We start from the raw sequence: 18,836 nt of genomic DNA, 5'->3' as shown, positions 1-18,836 counted from the left end.
TTGGGTTTACCCTTCTGCGCCCCCGCGCAGTACTGAAAACACTTGTAGTCCACGCCCACCCGCTAGGTGGGCCCCACCCTCGGGCCTCTTTCCGGTATAAATAGGGAGGTTGCCCGGCGATCTGCTCCCTCTTTTCTTCAGCAACCAGCAGTTTACTGAAGCACGAGAAAAGCAACATCATGAGCAATAAAGAGTGTGTCCGTATGTGCCCTTCGTGCAATACGGGCTACATTATGAGCTACGATTTGCATCCAATATGCGCAGCCTGTCTGGGCCAGAGCACGCGGACGCGGCTCTCAGCCAGCAGGTCGCATGTCCTCACTAGAAATGTGCGTCTTCCTTCATCCGACAGGAAGCGAAGGGCGGACGCTCTAGCTGCTGCGGGTGAGGAAGACGTCTGGGGTGGGCAGGAGCCCATCCAGAACACACCACCGTCGCTGTGCGCAGCCGTGGCGGTGTCCCAGGCGAGGACAGCCAGCGGTGAAGCAGCAGTGACACCAGCGGAGGCAGCAGCAGCCAACCCGGCCACAGCGGCAGACGGACAGACACCAGCAGCAACAGCAGCCGAGGCGTCAGAATCGTCCGTCAGCGGCGGCCGGGGCACCGGGGGAGTGTGAGGAAAATAAAAAGAAGCTATTTTCCAACATGTTGGCTGAGTCATCAGTTTCAAATGTGTTTCACATATCCCCCACTCTGGGTAAACCAGCTGCCTATGACCTATCGGTTAATAGCCAGCAGGATTCGTTACAAAAGCCTGCGCTTTTTAATCTATCGATTAATAAGCTGCGGAGCACAGTAACTACACCAGCTGCCTTCAATCTGGTGATTAGTAGGCAGCATGGTTCGCTGCAGGGTTCTGGTGGTTATAACTTTCGGTTATTAAACCACAGACCTCGCGGCATTCCTCTATCCGAGATACACCACCTACACACGGTGACAATAAGCCCATGAGCGCCGTGGTAACGCCTCATGTGGTTATCACTGCACACACCTCCACCTATCCTCTGAGCGTGTACGCGCATCATGATGAGAGGCGGAGTGAATGCAACGTGTGGAGGCCTCCTCACAGCCTTTTCGCTAGGCCCACCTTGGGTTGCCTCACGGGGCCTCCGCCCCCCCCACCAGGAGAGGGGGGGTAAAAAGGGAGTCCCGTTCGGCGTCTGCTCTATGAGAGCCGCCGAGGAAGCAGAGCGGCCTTGACGGTTGGGGAGACAGTGTGAGGAAAATAAAGAAGATTATTTCCCAACATGTTGGCTGAGTCATCAGTTTCAAATGTGTTTCACATATCCCCCACTCTGGCCGGTGAGCCAGCTGCCATGACCTATCGGTTAATAGCCAGCTGGGTTCAGTACAAAAGCCTGCGCTATTTAATCTATCGATTAATAAGCTGCGGAGCACAGTAATTACACCAGCTGCCTTCAATCTGGTGATTAGTAGGCAGCAGGGTTCGCTGGAGGGATCTGATGGTTATGACTCTTCGGTTATTAAACCACAGACCTCGCCGCAATCCTCTGTCCGAGATACGCCACCTACACACGGTCACAATAAGCCCAGGAGCGCAGTGTTAACGCCTCATGTGGATATTACTGCACAAACCTCCACCCATCCTCTGAGCGTGTACACGCCTCATGATGTGAGGCGGAGTGATACGCAGCGTGTGGAGGCCTCCGCACAGCCCTTTCTCTCTAGGCCCACCTTGGGTTGCCTCACGGGCAGCGGCGGCTATTCCCTGGCTCCTCGTACTTTTTCAAAGTGTGTAGAGACGGCGTTGCAGCCGCTACACAGAGGAGGGAGAGTACTATTTTTACCTGGACGACCTGCTGCTGCATGGCTCGCTCCAGGGAGGAAGCGGCTTTACAGACGGTACAACTCATATCGTATCTGTCAAAGCTGGATTTCATGATAAATTGGGAAAAGAGCTGTCCTATTCCAGCCCAGAGTATTGTTTACCTGGGTGGAATTGAACTCAGCCCGCATGAGAGCACGACTCTCACGGCAGAGAGTGGAGTGGACACGCTGACAGCTCTCCTTCGACGTGTCACACCCCGCAGCGTGGTGACGAAAAAGCCCCCCACAGTTCAATGGGATACAGGAAATACTCCTGTCCTCCCAGAAGCTATGTCTTGCGCTCCAAATCCGAGCTGCTGGAACTCCTGTTGAAAGAGGATATTTCCAGGTTTCCTCAAAGGGAGGAAAATCAGGGGTTTTCACTCCCGTTATTTTTCTAATCCCGAAAAAGACTGGGGCAATGAGACAGGGGCTGAAATGTGTTCACCAGGACGACTGGTTCACTTCCACCTGAAGGATGCATACTTCCACGTACCCATCATCCCGAAACACAGGAAATTCCTGCGGTTTCTCATTTCAGGGAATATCAGACCAGACAATCGTCTGCCGTTTGGATATTTCCTGGCTCCTCCCATTTTTGTGTAGAGAAGACTGGAGCCGCTACACAGAGGAGGGATGAGAGGGTGGTTTCCTTTGGACGACCTGCTTTGCTGGCTCGCTCCAGGGAGGAAGTCGCTTTACAGACGGACATCTCGTATCGCATCTGTCAAAGCCTGGGTTTCATAACAAGTTGGAAGAAGAGCTGTTCCCTTCCCTCTCAGACAAACGTTATCTGGAGTGGAATTAAAAACTCAGCCAGCAGCAGAGCGCTCTCTGGCAGCGAGTGAGAAACTGACAGCTCTCCTCCGGCGTGTCACAAACCACACAGCCCTCTCCGTAACGCAGCTGCTCGGCATTAGCGTCAGCTGGTCACGGGGAGGATTCCCCTGGGTCTCCCCCACAGGGGGAGTCTCCAGAGGTGCTTCATTCACTGCAGAAGCCTGCTGTTTTAACCTATTGGTTTATAAACTGCAGAGCTTGAGGCATTCCTCTGTCCCAGATATGCCTTACACACGGTCATAATAAATCCACGAGCACTGTTATAACGCCTCGTGATGACAGCATACACACACCTCTCATCCTCTGGGCGTGTACGCGCCTCATGATGAGAGACAGAGTGGAATGCAGCGTGTGGAAACTCCCTCGCAGCAGCGGCGAGGGCGTGGCACGTCACCATGACGACCATTACGGCACATCACAGAGAAGCCTCTCCCCCCAGCAGTTCCATGGGATGCAAGAGGTCGGAGGAAGAAGAAACATCTCATCTCCTCTGCCCGGTGCGCGCGCTGTCTGCTATGTAGCGCGCACGGCGGCATTGCGCCGTTCTCAGCGCCTGTTTGTGCATTACAGAGAGCGCTCGATCGGGCAACCTCTGTCTACACAACGGCTGTCACACTGGCTGTGTGAGGCTGTGTCACAGGCATATGTCTCCTCTGGGGTGGAGCCCCCGGAGAATATCAAAAGCGCTCAACCAGAGGAATTTCCTCCTCCTCGGTGTTGCGCGGAGGAATGTATTGGAAGATATTTGCACGGCTGCATCTTGGTCTTCCCCCTGTTCATGTATTCAATTTTATTTGATGGATGTCTCCCTTTCCTCTCTGACACGCCCTGTACTGGGTGTCCTGTCAGAGTGAGTGACGTCAGGGATCCAGCTGTGCGCCTCTCTCCTGCCTCGCGGCACACAGAGAGCGGCCCTTTTTCCCCTCGTAGGAGAGGGACGTTCCCCTTCCTCTGACACACTTCGTAGGGAGTGCCTGGTCAGAGTGAGTGACGTCAGGGATCCAGCTGAGAGCTCTCCTACCTGGCTGACACGGAGAGAGCAGCTGTTCCCCCTCTATGATCGCAGGACAAGGTGGGACCTTCGTCTCTACTTTCTCACAGCGGTCTTTATGTATTGTTCCCAGCCTTCACCCCGTCAGGAAAACAGGTATGTTTTCTCCAGGGACGGGGATGTGCCATTACGCATGGCACAACAGGCAGGGGGGTGTTATTAAGCAGGTATGTCTGTGCTTCTAGTGCTGGACGGACCCAGTGGGGCGCATACTACATCATGCTTCGCCCTTAACCCAATAGCGATAGCCTTAGAGGGCGAAGCCATATACGAAATAGAACTGAGGTTACCTACTGTAACCCAGCTTCTATGAGTATTGGTGCAGCCCTCTAAGCGCTGGGCCCCACTGGCTCTACGAATAGCTGAAGAAAAGTTATATTGTATGGGAGCAGATCGCCGGGCAACCTCCCTATTTATACCGGAAGGAGGCCCGAGGGTGGGGCCCACCTAGCGGGTGGGCGTGGACTACAAGTGTTTTCAGTACTGCACGGGGGCGCAGAAGGGTAAACCCAATAGCGATAGCCTTAGAGGGCTGCGCCAATACTCATAGAAGCTGGGTTACAGTAGGTAACCTCAGCTCTTGTCACACACACACATACACACACACACATACACACACACACACACACACACTAGGGCTGCTCGATTATGGCAATAATCACGATTATGTTGGTCAATAATTAATATCATGATTATTAAATACGATTATTCATTGACTTTGAAAACATCCATTTATTGAACTTTAAAACAAATAATAATTTGAACAGTATGTTTTTAACTGTTGATTACCCTGAACGTATAATTCAACTGAAAAACCAATACAAAAATTAATTAAATAAATGATACATTTAAATAAATAATATCAAAATAATAAATACCAATAAACAAGATCAACAAATATTTGAGCGCACTTCCACAAGCTACTTAACATATATAAATATGACATATGATTAAACACTTAATTAGATCAAATATGTTGTAGTGCACTGTCACAACCTAGCAAAGCAAAATAATCGCTTTTTTCGATGATGTTTTCATAATTGTGGGAGGCCAAAATCGTAATTCCGATTAAAATACGATTAATTATACAGCCCTAACACACACACACACAAACACAGACACACTTTTTGTCTAACACGCTAACACAGTTCTGTACTGTTATGCTGTTATGTTCAGTCATTGTTCTTATGTTGAACATGAATACATTTACTTTGTAAGTGATTATGGGACGTATTTCTTCTTTCATAGCAATTTTCCTTCATACTTTATTGCCGTGATATAGGTCTTAAATTCCATTGAAAGTGGTCTTAAAAAGTCTTAAATTTGAGTTGGCGAAACCTGCAGGATCCCTGAATAATAAAACGTATCACATTATTGTGGTCACACATCCCAGGGGTGCCACACCAACACCCTGAAACAGAGACCCCTTAAATATGACATATTTCACTAGTCCTGAGCAGTGTTTCCCCTACCATTGTCTTGGAGGGGCGCCCCGCGCACCCCCTGAAATTCAAGGTGTTAAAAAAAAAAAAATACAAAGATATTTTTGCACTATATTTTACCATAATCTGGAAATGTTGGGTTAAAAAATATATTAAATAATTTGAGATACAACTCAAAATGACATTCTTTGACTTAATACCTAAAATGCTAAAAACAAGACCCTTTATCTCACTACATTGTTATTTTTTAAGTTATTATATCTCCAGGGGTTGGGTTGAAACGGAATGTAATATTGCCTTGTGTTGAAAGGTGCTATATAAATAAACTTGCTGCATGTTTTGTTGAATGTGTTATATTTGATGTTAATATGAACATAGGAGTAAATACACACTAGGGGGCAAGTAGAAGGTCAATGATAGAAATATAGAATAGAAAATATCAAGAAGATACTGTAAATGATATCTAGAATAAAGCAGTTAAGTGCCGGATGTACAAAGATATTAATAGGAAGATGTGCAAAACAGACAAACTAATTAGGCTTTATTAAAACATGAAATAATACTTTAGGTTAAGGTCTTCTTTTAAATACATGTAAGCAAAACACTTTGGGGGTATCTACAGATAAATATTAAGCCTGACAAAGTACTTAAAGTCTAATATATTACATGGTTTGTTTTGGGACTTGACAATCAACTTTCCTGCAATGTTAACTATGTTGAAGCACTTATTTTAACCAATATTATACATATGTATTGTACTCTTATAAGATGCATGTAGATAGAATAAGAAATGTGCAGAATACGACAGTTTAATGGTGGAGGTATACACTAGTGGTGCACGATAATTATCGGCCCGATAATTATCGGTCCGATATTAGGAATTATGACGTCATCCCGATAAACCCGATAAAAGTATTAATAGCCCCGATAATATACAATATATTTTTTGGGTAAAAAAAAGAAAAAAATACTGCGGTCTGGGTGGATTGGGATGAGGGGCACTTGTTTTTCACTCGGCTCCTCCCGTTTTGCCAGTACTGTGGTATTAGTGGTTTAAAGGAAGAGGGGAGTTTTTCACAAATCCAGCGCTCCCTAACTCATGCCTGGCTGTGACGTAAATGGTGTGCGGCCGTGAAGCCAGGACAGTAAACAAACATTTCGTATGGGACTATTTCAAAGTTTCAGAGTTAGATAGTTCGCTTGCTATTTGTATTAACAAATGCAATGCAGAAGTTCCACGAGGAGGGAAAAAGGCAACGAGCTATAATACTTCCAACCTGATTAGTCACCTGAAACATCGCCATCGCTACGATGGTGTGTTAAAAGCGTAGGAAGACGCCTGCGCTGCTAAACTAGCGGCGAATCCAAAGCCAGCTGCAAAGGCACCGGGGCTTTTACCTATCGACGAGGCTTTTGAAAAAGGCAAGAAGTTTGCCAGAGACGACCCCAGGGTTAGTTTTGTTCATAGTAGTAATGCTCATGTCATTTGCTCACTACTAGTCTTTTTTTTACCACCAGGTGTGCAAAAACTACAGGTACATTTAATATATATATATATATATTATATTATTATCGGTTATCGGTATCGGTCTTGAGAAGCAAGAAGTTATCGGTATCGGTATCGGTTTCAAAAAACCAATATCGTGCATCCCTAGTATACACACATATTGATAGATTACATTACATTACATTTAGCTGACACTTTTATCCAAAGCGACTTACAATAAGTACATTCGACCAGGAAGATACAACCTTGAAGAAAACAGAATCATATAAGTACATCAGGTTTCATAGAGCTAAAACATTTCAAGTGCTACTCAACTGGCTGTAGATAAGCCAGTCCTTTATTAGTATATAAGTGCTTTGTTAGCAGTTCTTTGTTAGTAATTCTATCGCTCGAAGTGGAGTCGAAAGAGATGAGTTTTCAGTCCGGAAGGTGTGTAAGCTTTCTCAATTCAATTCAAAACCTTTATTTATCCAGGTAAAATCCCATTGAGATCAATGATCTCTTTTTCAAGGGAAACCTGCAGTCTGGACAGGACAGTTTTGCTGTCCTGATTTCAATGGGGAGCTCATTCCACCATCTTGGAGCCAGGATAGCAAACCCACGTGTTTTTGCTGATGGGAACTTGGGTCCCCCTCGCAGTGCGGGTGCAGAGTGCCGTTTGGCTGATGCAGAGCGGAGTGCGCGTGCTGGGGTGTACAGTTTAACCATGTCCTGGATGTAGGAAGGGCCAGATCCATTCGCAGCATGGTAAGCAAGTACCAGTGTCTTGAAGTGGATTCTAGCAGTTACCGGAAGCCAGTGAAGGGAGCGGAGGAAACATTTTGGAAGGTTGAAGACCAGACGAGCCGCTGCATTCTGGATGAGCTGCAGAGGTCGTAGTCGTTGTTGATTCTGTATCTGATTGTCTGGCACTTCCTGAGCTTGAACTGTTGGCGGTGTCTGCACTACGGTCTCTGTTAGTATGGCCTTCTCTGTTGTAGCTGCCATTTGCCTTGCCACTTTCTTGTTTTTATTAGCTTCGGTATCTTTCTCAGCTATTTGTATCTTCAAGAGTCTCCTAGCTAGGATTTTGTCGTCTTCATCAAGTCCGGTCTTTGCTGCTTGGTGTCTGATATCGTGGTGAATGAGATGTTGTCTCCATTCTTCAGCGGGTTTAGTGTCCAATCCCACCACTTCTTCCAGACGTGCCTGCACTGCTAGGGGAAGGGCTTTAATGACAGAGTTCTTCCACAACATTTCAATAGCTGGAGAAAGATCATGTCGTTCACCCGTGCAAGCCTCCCACACTCCTTCACATTTCTTCAAGAAGCTTCATATCTCTGATAGTCAGTTTTTCTCCCAGCAGTTCCATTTCCGGTGCTGCGGCTGGGCAGCAGCTGTGTGTCTGTGCTGCGCGTGGCGGTAGATTTGAATTACACCGGGCAGCGGCACACTGTGAACTGTCAGGAAGACTCCGGTTTAACTCATGGTCTAACTAACCTTATTTAACAGAAAATAAAATGGCAACAACAGGGCTTGGGAGCAGTGGTCGCACTCGCGTTAACCGAATACACCCCCGTCAGCGCGAGTGATTGATAAATTGTGCACTCAATGGATAATAATGGATTATGACGGAAATGTTACGTTCCTGTCCGTCAAAATGACTGACAACAAAAAAGTCTAAAGCCACCACTGCTTGGGAGAAAGAAACAATGTGATATTTGGGCCCATTTTCGCTACAATGAGGCGGAGAAAAAAAGCGAATGCATTGTTTCATCAGAAGGGAAGCAATGTGGCCAAAACACAGCTGGTAAAAACACCACAAACCTGACCTGATACTCTCTGCAAAGCTTCATTCTTAATCATTCAACCTGTGATTTTCATCAAATAAGGACAAGATATCATCTTATTGTGAAATAAGTTTGACTAAAATGACAAATTATTGGTTTTGGCTAGACTAGTTTGACTGAAAGTTCTATATAATCTGATGACTAAAAAAGACTCAACAGTTTTCATTGACAAAAAGTAGACTAAAATAATTTGTTTTCTTTGACTAAAATGCTCAGACTTTTAGTCGACTAAAACTTGACTAAATAAAAACAGGATGACGGTGACTAAAGGAAATTTTACACAGGACTAAGACTAAAACTACATTAAAAAATAGCTGACGAAATTAACACTAACCTGAAGTCAAGCTACTGTTGGTATTTCGGAGATCCCTTCTGGAATAGCTTTTCAAAATAAACTTTAACCACAGGCGTAAGCTAACCGGAAGTATTTTCACAATAAAACAGTTATAAAAGTACTGGTGTTTAATCTATTTTATATCATTAAATATTGATTTTAATTTCTAACAATAGCCATTATATACAGTTTTTAATGAACGATTAGAGAATAACGAGTAATGAATATGCTTTATAGCAGGGGTGCCCAACCAGTCGATCGCGGGGAGATTCCCAGTCGATCGCGAGATAAGTCTAAAAATAGAACAACAATATTCTGTTTTATTATGTCCTATAACATAATCTTCCTGTGCCAGAATAATGCACTTGAACGCATCCAAGCTTTGTGATTGGCCGGCGTGACCCCATGTGTCGGGGCGTGACTGGTGGGCAGTGCACTAGTTCGCTGACGTTGTCCGTGTCAACAGGAGTGATAGTCCGCACACACACAAGACCGCAATTATGGCAGAAGCGAAAAAGCCCAAAATATATAATTTTCACTCCGAGTGGGAGGATGATTATTTTTGTATCTATTCCAATTCAAAGTCCATCTGTCTCATCTGCAATGCGAGCGTGGCTTTATCGAAGAAGGGTAATTTAGGAGCGGCATGTCAAAACAGTGCACAAACGCTACGAGACGGAATTCCCTCCTAATTCTGCCCTGCGCTCCCAAAAGGGGAGGGGCCTGAAAGGACAGCTAAATGCACAGCAGTCCATTTTCACCAGGCCCAACAACAAGAGCAAGGCTGCTACCATAGCATCTTATCGTGGCAGTCACGTTCTTGCGAAACACATGAAGTCTTTCAAAGACGGCAAAGTTGTGAAATAAGCATTCCTGGAGGCTGCCGACACGCTTTTGGGGGACAGTAAAAATAACAGTAGCATTTCAACAGGTTTTTGATATAATAAAAACTCAAGTTAGATACCGTTATACCATCAGCTGTAATTTTTAGTTTGTTTGAACTTATTAATTATAATTATTGTACAAAATAGTATAATAATGCAAACATTGAGATCTGTTCTCTTCTATTATCAATTCAGGTTAAGAAACTAGTGTTGCTTGCATCCTATTTTAAAAAAGGCATTTATTTGTATACTCTACTAAAATGCAACAAAAAAAGGGTTTGATTCTATTAATGTTGTCTTTTTTATTGCACTTTGGCAGCAGATTCCTGTGTAGCTTCAGATCTGAGTTGTCTTATTAGTAAGCCTAATTTATACTTTTGTAGCAACACTATTTATATAATGGCAAATAAAGGGTTCAGAGTATTTTCTTTTATCCCTGTGTCATATGTGGCAGCACTGTTCAATGTTTCTTGAAAACATTACCCACTGTAGTGACGTGTGAATAAACTCCAACTCTGTATCAACAACACTGTTGTGTAACTTCAGTTAAATACTGGTATGTGTGTAGATTAGAAAGAGGTAAGATAAAGGATCTGCAGTATTTTATGAAGTATTCATCATACAAAGGTCAGTTTTATACAAGTAGAAGTGTGTATTTACCTGGTAGTAGGCTGTCAGTAATGGCTACGCCTCTCTATTTGGACTGGTAGATCTCGGCAGACTGGCAACTTTAAAAGTAGCTCTCGGTTCAAAAAAGGTTGGGCACCCCTGCTTTATAGGGATCTGCAGATACATGTTTAGTCTTCTCAAGCACCCACTATCAAATATCTCGCCTGGTTGTTGGCACTTGACAATCACCTTCCCTGAATTTTACTCAGGTGTAACTAAAGTCTGATTTAAGGGTTGTTTATATTTCACATCATTAATCCAAATCTGTAAAGTAACTAAAATAAATGTAGTTGATTAAAAATACCAGATTAACCTTAAAGAAAGCCCTCGGGATTATAAAAGACCCCCCATCACCGCAGCCACAAACTGTTCTGTCTGCTGCTGTCTGACAGGCGGTACCGCAGCATCCGGACTAAAACCACCAGACTCAGAGACAGTTTCATCCAGCAGGCCATATACTATTAAACACCAGGGGCCTCATTTATAAAGCCTTGCGTAGGATTGGCGTGGGACGGTTGCATACCGGACAAAGCAAATAAATACGCATCGACACTTTCCGATTCATAAAAGACTGCGTACCGGCACAGGACTGCGTACCGGCACAGGACTTGCATACGGCACATCCTACGCCGGTTTCCCTTTATAAATCACAATCGACTCGAAATGCGGCGCAGCTTTTGCGGGCTTCACGAAACGCCCATATTTGCCTATAAATAGTCAAAGAAACACCCATTCATTCATTTTGACTGACTTTATGAAGAAGATAGCAGGAAATTGAACGCGCTGTCTTTAGACAACTCTCCTGCTATCTCCATCAGAACAACCTTCTGGATCCGCACCAGTCTGGTTTCAAGGCAGGTCACTCCACAGAAACTGCCCTCCTTGCTGTCACTGAGGAACTACACACTGCTAAAGCAGCCTCCCTCTCCTCTGTCATCATCCTTTTGGACCCGTCTGCTGCATTCAACACGGTGAATCATCAGATCCTCCTTCGCACTCTCCAAGCACTTGGAGTTTCAGGCTCTGCACTTTCCCTCCTCACTTCATACCTCAAAGACCGCACCTACAGGGTTACTTGGAGAGGGTCCGAGTCCGACCCTTGTCAATTAACTACAGGGGTCCCTCAGGGCTCTGTTCTTGGTCCCCTCCTCTTCTCCTTGTACACAAACTCGCTTGGATCAGTCATTAGCCCGCATGGTTTTTCATACCACTGCTACGCTGATGACACCCAATTAATTCTGTCCTTCCCCCGCTCAGAGACCCAGGTCGTCGCACGCATCTCTGCTTGTCTAGCTGACATCTCTCAGTGGATGTCTGATCATCACCTCAAGCTCAACCTTGACAAGACTGAACTGCTTTTCCTTCTGGGAAAAGATTGTCCCACTCTTGACCTAACAATCAACATTGGCACCTCTGTTGTTTCCCCGACTCAGACTGCAAGGAATCTGGGTGTGACCCTAGATAACAACCTGTCCTTCACTGCAAACATAGCTGCTACAACCCGCTGCTGCAAATACACGCTTTACAACATCAGGAGGATGAGTCCCCATCTGACCCAGAAAGCGACGCAGGTTCTGGTCCAGGCTCTCGTCATCTCACGCCTAGACTACTGCAACTCCCTCCTGGCTGGTCTACCTGCATGTGCATATCCAACCTCTGCAGCTCATCCAGAATGCAGCTGCTCGCCTGGTCTTCAACCTTCCTAAATTCTCCTCCGCTCCCTCCACTTGCTTCCGATAACTGCTAGAATCCACTTCAAGACAATGGTACTTGCGTACCATGCTGTGAATGGATCTGGCCCTTCCTACATCCAGGACATGGTTAAACCGTACACCCCAGCACGTGCACTCCGCTCTGCATCAACCAAACGGCTCGCTGCACCCTCGCTGCGAAGAGAACCCAAGTTCCCATCAGCAAAAACACGTGGGTTTGCTATCCTGGCTCCTAAATGGTGGAATGAGCTCCCCATTGACATCAGGACAGCAGATAGCTTACACACCTTCCGGCGCAGACTGAAAACTCATCTCTTTCGACTCCACTTCTAGCAATATAACTATTAACAAAGCACTTATATACTAATAAAGGGCTGGCTTATCTAAATCCAGTTGAGTAGCACTTGAAATGTTTTTTCTCTATGAAGCCTGATGTACTTATATGATTCTGTTTTCTTCAAGTTTGTATTTTGTTGGTCGAACGCACTTATTGTAAGTCGCCTTGGATAAAAGCGTCAGCTAAATGCATTGTAATGTAATGTAATGAAATGACGACAGAACAGCTAAAAAAGACGTCTCACACCGTGTCAGATTTTGGGTATTTTGGGGAGGTCGAGATAAATCCTATTGTTTGGTGGATGCAGTTTGAACCAGAGTAGCAGCATGGAGGTCGGATCGTCACCAAAATAAATAAATAAGTGGTCCGAAAAAGGTTAATGACAAAAAAAATGCACATAGCCTTCCTCAGGCAGTGTGTTTGTACCGGGGACAGGAGACACCCCCTTGATGAGAGACTGTAAGAAATGATCGGGGAATCCCTCCGGAGTGGAGTCATGACAACTGGATCTGAATTATTTTTTTGTATTTGGTGGTTTGTGTTCCAGCTGTCGATCAGCAACTATAAATCCATAATCCACCAGTTAAAGGAAATAAAACTAATGTGTTGTGTTATATTAGTATTAGCGGTACAATTCACCACATATGGTGTTCTTAGTTTCCATACCTCCTGTGTTTTAGCCTATTGGCGAACGGCATAAAACATGATTAAACATGATAGTGTATAAAACCATGCTTGTATCTATACAACCTATAGAAATGCAAAACGGCGTCAGTTTAAAGTAATTCTGTCTGTTTACCGCATCATTTATGAGAATATATTTCTTAACAAGAGAACATAATCGAGGGGTGATCAATAACATTTCCGTATTTATTTATTTCTCCAAGTTATGTTTTTGTGTGCACCGAGGAGTCTATGGTATTATTTCCACATATTTCTCTCCATTCTTCCTTCTGCTAACGGTGTCGCAGTTTCTCGTCTCTCCCGTTTTTGTGCTTAGTGCGTACGCATGGGTCAGAGTTTGCGTGGAGGACCGCACATTTTACCGTCAAGTTAGTTTTTTATAAATTGCAAACAGTGCGTAGAAACTGGCGTACGTCATCTTTTGTGCGTACGCACCGTTTATAAATGAGACCCCTGAACTTTTGAAACAACATCCACAACATTAATCTGGCTGCAATTTATCTAATATATCATATTCCATTCACTTGTATATAGACTCTTATTGCACTATTTCACAATTTTTGTTTTTGTATTTACTTGCACTATTTTTTCTATGTATCTGTTTTATTGTGTTGCACTGTTGGAGGAACCTGTGACCTAAGATTGTCATCGTCATAACTACACTGTGTTAATAACCTTGACAGACACTTGGACTCAAATGCACGACTCAAAAGAAAGTTTGTTGTTCAAAAGGTCTTTACTTTGGATAAGTATAAAGTTCAAACAAAAATCACTCCTGAGAGGCAAAACGTAGCAAGGCAAACTACAAACTAAATAAACTTGACTATGATCAGTCCAAAATCAAGTACAACATCTCTTGGCGTGACAAGCTGGCTCTCTTAATGGCACAAGGCACAAGACAAACTGGCACAGGACAAAGGGAGACATGACTATTTAAACATGAGGTGAGTGGGAACAGGTGGAAACAATCAGGGGCGGGGCAGACGCTGACAATGGTGGGAAAACACACAAAGGGAGGAAGTAAGGGAACCTGAAATGAGAGCCAAGAGGTAAGTACAAAATAAAACAGGAAGTGCAATGACAGGACTAGACAGGTGAACAAAAAGACTTGACTAAACATAAATCTAACCTGGGCTATGAACTAAATGTGAAACAATAACACGAACCTGACATGAATAATTTAGCAGACATGACGGGATGTTACACACTGTAGCTATGTACGCATGACCAATGAAAGCCTTGAACCTTGAGTAGAATTACAAAGTAACAATAAATTGCATGTTTTACATGTCGCTGTAACAAAAACATTTCCCAACTTGAGATCAATAAAGTATATCTTATCTTATGATCGATGCCTACTGCCATATTTGCTAAATTAGCCTCTGAACTGCGACAAGTGCATGTTTCAAGGCTTATCAATTAACAACAGGAGGGGTCACAGACATAAGACCAGCTATTAAATAAATCTCTTCTGACCTGTGCTGTCATGTTAATGCTGCCCATTATGGACACAAGCCATTTTCACCCATTTATAGATGATATTTTTAAAAGGTGATATCACCAATGTGTTTCCCATCCCCTAAACCTCCAGGGATGTACAGTTTAATACTGGCAACTTCTAATTATACGAAAACGTCTTTTAAAACTACAATTCCCAGTAGAGACGTGCCATAGAACATGTTGTGAAACACACATATAGCCAGGATGTGTAGTTCTGGGGGGGGTTGGACACGTTCGAGTCCTGTTTTGGATAGTGTGCCGTTGATGGGTTTCATTCCATTTCAAAGTGCTGTTTGACGCTGGGCGTAAACTTCACGCACTGCCACTCCAACATCCAATCACAGAGCTTGAGGACTAATCACGGGGTTTGTCAAGCAAAGCGCATGGTGTAGTCCTAAACGATAGCTGAGGATTATGGGTAGTGTAGTGTCTTTGGCAATCCTAAACTCAAACCAATCAATGTTGTGTAATTAACAAGGATAATCTGGTGTTTTTGAGTTGGTGAGTAGTGCAGATATCACTGTCAAATCAATCGACAGTAAGGAGAATACTTACTTCCGGGTATAAAATTCTCCGTTATCCAATGGGAATGGACGCTCACATTGCCTTTAACTGCCGCTGACATGGACCGATGCGGTGCTTCCCTGAGCGTCAAATGCCGCCGCCGATGGGAATACATTGCAATCAGTTGAAAGCTCTTTGTGTCCGTTTATGAAGCTGAAGGAGACTCGACGCGTCACAACTGCACGCCAAAGGACCCTGACCAAGCGTTGCTATTGGACTATCAGAGAGTGAGACTGTGTTGCAAGTGTAGGAGGTCAGCCAGATAGGTGGGGGCCAGGAGAGAGGAGAGAGAGAGAGAGAGGGGGGTGGGTGTAGGAAGTCAGCCAGATAGGTGGGGGCCAGGTTGTGGAGGGCTTTGAATGTGAGCAGGATGGTTTTGAAGTCTATCCGGTATTTTACAGGTAGCCAATGCAGATGGATGAGGATGGGGGTGATGTGGTCAGAGGATTTGGTGCGGGTGCTGATCCGGGCACAGTGGCGTTTTTATATGTACAACAGTGGTGGGGCACAACAAACTTAGATGTCTATATATAAGCTCCTGCAGTGACGTGCAGTGAGGTTCATGGCTGGTGAGGCACTGGCTCTGACTCTTCAGGTTTACAAATATTATATTTTGACCTAAATCAAAATATAATATTATTTTCAAAAGCTTTTTTTGTCTGATGCTTCGATTAATTTTAAACAGACAGTTCAACAAAAGGATACCCAAAAAATGTAATTGTATCATTTACATATTGAATACTTCTCTCTTAGTAAGATCCCATTTTCAATAAAATGGTGGTCTTACCTTGACTTGAAGATGAAGTCCATTTGCCTATCCTTCTGGACAAAAATCTCTATTACTTTTTTGTAAAAGTCCTCCTTATCTTCTTGTAGTTTCAAAAGTCTATCATAAATCTAATCGATAGATTTATGATTCAAAAATTATAAAAGTAGGGTAGACATGTGGATATTATCCGGCTGAACAAAATGTGCATTTATCTAACAGGTACGTTTCCCACAGATCTTATTTGGAGCTATTTTCTAAAATCCTATGGAGAAATCTCATTGCTTTTTTGTCGAGGGAAGCCATGCGCAAGTTACTTCCGGGTTTTAGGAGGCGTCACTGCACCTCTCTCGTCTCCTCTTCACACACCACACTTTTCACGTACTTACAGCCAATCAGCTCTGAATTATGTGAGATGACGTATGGTGGGGATGGCAGCTCAGTGCGTGCCCCTATGGTCATTACTTTTTTGCCACACACATTAAATAGGAAAATACTCTGAGCATGCGCAGTGCAGTTTTTACAGTCACCATTCACTTAGACAGTGAGAGGGAGGGGCATGGTCGGGTTTTGTCCCACATGGCTCAAAACAGCTCAATAGGCACACACTGTAGACACTAATTAGAAGAACACAGACTAAAACAGCAATGTACAGACGAATCAGATGATTAAACATGATCTTAAAATATATTTTATATATATATTTTTTAAATCATTATTTTTAATACTTTCTGCTGACACTAGGTGGGGCTGTGCCCCACCTGCCCCTAATGACCAGTCACCACTGTCCGGGCAGCAGTGTTTTGAATGATTTGAAGTTTATTGAGTAGTTTGATGGGAAGGCCTGAGAGCATGGTATTACAATATTCAATACGGGATGTGACGAATGCATGAACCAGGACTAGAGTGCTGGATTGAGACAGGGCGGAGTCTGGAGAAAAATGCACTCCGGAGGATGTTTTTTATGTGGGGTGCAAATGAGAGGGAGCTGTCCAGAATGACACCAAGATGTTGTGTTTGAGTTGTGCTCTTGATAAGCCATTAAAACAGTAAAATAAGTGTCTCCTGTTCACCAAAACATACCCATCTGTTATGGAAAAAGAAAGTATTCCAAAAGTAATCTGAATACGTTTTTATGACACGTAACTGTATTCGGATTACTTTCAGAGCCATGTATTCAGTATTCAGGCGCTAATTACATTTACAAAGTAACCCTCCCAACCCTTTATATCTCATATCAATGTTAAAACTAGTGCTGTCAAAATTATCGCGTTAACGGCGGTAATTCATTTTTTGAATTAATTGCGTTAAAATATTTAACGCATTTAACGCATGTGCAGAATGGCCCGCCCCATACGTGCCACCAGTGGCAGCGCCAGGGTATGGCTGGGATAGGCTACACCCTTACCAAGAAATGGCTTAGCCCCACCTTGAACAATGATGTTAAAGTAAGCAAAATAAAGTCTGCCAACTCGCGCGGAGTAAATTGCACAGACAGCAGTTAGTAAGATTGATTTCAGTAGCCACGGTTTTGAAAACTTTTGTCACGTAGTGATCGTCTTCTCAATAGAACATCTTTGATAACGGCGTGGTGTTGTTGCAGGAAGTCCCGACGAATACTTTTGCTGTAGTACAGGGGTGCACATAACTGGTACGCAGGTTATGTGCGTAATCTGAAATGCGTACCGTCACTTGTGTCACAAAGCACATTTGCGTACCGACGTAGGCCTACTTGTGAAGCTTTTCCAGAAGGCGGTTAGATCACCGGACGACAGAGTCGGTCTCCGTGTGCACAGACAGGGCTGCTGTTAACGTCGGTCTGTAGGCCTACAACGGAATTGTGCCAAAACTACGCCAACCGGCTGCGGAGGGAGATTCCCCCCCCCTTCACTGGAGAACTGCGCTAAAACAGCTGATCACAACGTTCACACTGTGGTCACGAAGTACTCCACTAGCCGCCCCCCCACTCTGTCGACTTTCCTGAAGTACTCCCCCGTTGATAGAAATCAACACATAATGAATTAAGACCCCACGGTTTGATGATTGATAGGTGTGTGGGTTGTCTTTCATTTTGACACGCAGAAAAATGTTATAATAAACATAGATACTGTATGTTAAATGGATATATCCGCCTTCTTTCATTTATCTTTCCATTCCCACAACAATATACATAAATAAATGGCATATTTTGGACATAGTTCGAATGGTGATTAATCATGATTAATTAATTTTTAAGCTGTGATTAATCTGATTAAAATTTGTAATCGTTTGACAGCCCTAGTTAAAACATATTCTTAATAGATTTCTAGTGTTTGTAGTGGAAGCTGTTCACTAAGAAACTAAGCCATGTTAAGGGGGCGAAGGGGGGAGGAGCAGGGAACTGTAGTTATTTGAGCAGAACACTAATAAGGCCACTGGGGGTCAGATTCAATTATACATAGTGTCAATAAGCAATTAAACAAATTATATTAGTCTTGGGCCAAGCCAATACTTAGTTAGTGAGCCATCCATTACTCCAATTTGTCACAAATGGGAGTAATGTTAGTTTTGCCTCAAATAAATACATTTAGTTAAACACATTAGACTTTTGCCTTTTTAAACTTAAAAACGCCCTTCTCCCTGCTGCCGGGAGACTGCTTTGCAGTACTAAAGCGTGCAGAAGCAGAGACAGGTCACAGTAAGCAGTTAGCGATTAGCGGTTAGACATTAACGGTTTAGGAATAAAGCCAGAGCAAACCCTAGCATTGACAAACAAACCCTGTAATCTAGCAGTGCTACTTTGACCAGCTTCCAGAGCTTCATCAGTAAGATGGAAGTTTACAAAGTGTTGCCCTGCTGTAAGCTAGTAGTTGGCTTTTTCTTCTTTTAAACTGAATACTGAATAACCTAA

The 18,836-nt window shown here is 43.9% G+C and overlaps 1 protein-coding gene across 8 annotated transcripts in view; it reads left to right on the top strand.

The window, feature by feature from the left end:
* Positions 1–18,836, top strand: part of LOC117551595 (glutamate receptor 2-like) — a 148,637-nt gene that overhangs the window by 36,117 nt on the left and 93,684 nt on the right. The gene's annotated exons all lie outside the window — the stretch shown is intronic.

This window comes from Gymnodraco acuticeps, unplaced genomic scaffold (assembly GCF_902827175.1).
Source record: "Gymnodraco acuticeps unplaced genomic scaffold, fGymAcu1.1, whole genome shotgun sequence".
In the NCBI taxonomy this organism is placed as follows: domain Eukaryota; kingdom Metazoa; phylum Chordata; class Actinopteri; order Perciformes; family Bathydraconidae; genus Gymnodraco; species Gymnodraco acuticeps.
This window is presented reverse-complemented; position numbering and strand designations above follow the sequence as displayed.